Source organism: Lichenostomus cassidix, chromosome 2, assembly GCF_008360975.1.
Source record: "Lichenostomus cassidix isolate B80296 chromosome 2, HeHo_3.0, whole genome shotgun sequence".
Lineage (NCBI taxonomy): Eukaryota > Metazoa > Chordata > Aves > Passeriformes > Meliphagidae > Lichenostomus > Lichenostomus cassidix.
Genome location: NC_139482.1, coordinates 69,984,450 through 69,986,162, shown reverse-complemented (window position 1 = coordinate 69,986,162; position 1,713 = coordinate 69,984,450).

Below are 1,713 nucleotides of genomic sequence, written 5' to 3'. Positions count from 1 at the left end.
TTGCTGATAGATGTATCTGAGACAAGCACAAATGCACAAATAGGAGGAGGTAGATGGCTGATGGCTGGGAAATGAACATATTTACATTACTTCCCGGAAGATAATTTTAAATAGGAAGTGGTGGTAGTATTGAGAAGTAACTGAGTGGCTTTTGTGCTTGTAAATGCAAGCTGTTTGTTAAAAGCCATAAAAGCTTTTTCTTGCTTTCTGCCCATAGTGCTCTAGTGTAATGCATTTTGTTGTGCCTGAAATGAATCCTGCCTGTGCATTCAGCATGGGGCACCACCATCGTCTCAGTGGTGACAAGTGCCACGGTGGCATTGCCTTCCTCTGGCTTATTGCCCTCGGAGTGTGCCAGCTGTGTCCATGTGGGTTGTCTCCCTCACAGCTACAGAATGTGCTGCTACTGTCGAGCCCTGTAAGTTTTGCTTTAACTAATCTCTTTGTAGCAAGCTCAGCTTCATCTCCAGCCCTCGTGTTTACAACTCATACACCTAATTTTCCAGCAAATTGTATGTATTTATTTATGAAGCATAACTTTGCTACTTTGGAAGCATGTCTGTGTGGGGCTGGGTGTCAATGAAATGTCACACTTAGCGCAGGGGATAATTTCTGCATCTCTGCTCTAGTCATGAATGGTGTCTCATGGGTGCAGCTTTGCAGTTCTGGGCTTGCAAATGTGTGCTTGAGTGGGTTGGTTGGGATAACTCTGTGAAGAGTTTGCTGGTATGGGGGGCAGAAGAAAGGCTTGAATCAATTCAAGCAGAGCAGCAGGATTCAAAGGACTGAACACAACAGTAACTTCAGCCTGATCAGCCTGATTGCCCTGGACACTGCCAGCCGTCAGTGAAGAGATGCACTTTTTTTAAGAGGAGAAGGCACTCAAGCCAAGGAGTTCTCAGCAGTGCTGTAGGGTCAGGTCCCTCAGAGCTTTGGCTGCAGGGGGGAGAAAGCCACCTACATGGCCAGAAGGTGATAAAAATATCTTTTGGACTCAGCTGGAACCAGGACAGTCTTGGTGTCTGTTAAACTACTCTACATTTACTTTTTTTTCTGTTAACCTGCTTTACTGCCCTGCTTTGTTAGTTCAATTGACTTGCTTTGGGGCTAAGTCTGGCACTATTTGTTGCATTAATTGATTTGTTTCTCATGTATTTGTTACCTGCATGCTTGCATTGAGGGTTTCATGGGGTGCTGCATGAACCAATCTGTTCCTCATGATTGCTTGCATTTTGCTGTGCCCTACACTGATGCTGTAAGTGTTCAAATGCCCTGCCTAACAAGACTGCTGCTTCTATGGAAAGATGAAAGTTAAAATTTATCTGCTGCCTGAGAACAAGTAACTCTTTGCAGCCATTTCAATCAAAAGGTGGGGGGTGGAAAACCCCCAAATATTAAATAAATTAAGAACAGCCCCAGGGCAGAATCAGTATTCCATTTATCTAGGGTATCAGTGGGGGAAAAGTTCCTTGTTTGCTCCAAGTCCCTGGTTTAAATGATTGGTCCCTTCTTTTATCCAGACCTCTTTATTTGTATTTCCATTCCTGTTGAGGTCAATAGTTCATCCTTTAAATCATCCTTTCTCAGGCTGACAAGTTTGGATTCACCTGTGGTTGACTTGGATACCTCGTCGTACCTTTTATCTCATGCCATGAGCTAAGCTTGCCCTCTAGGATGAGACTGAGGCAGGATCTGAACGAGGCAGACACTATC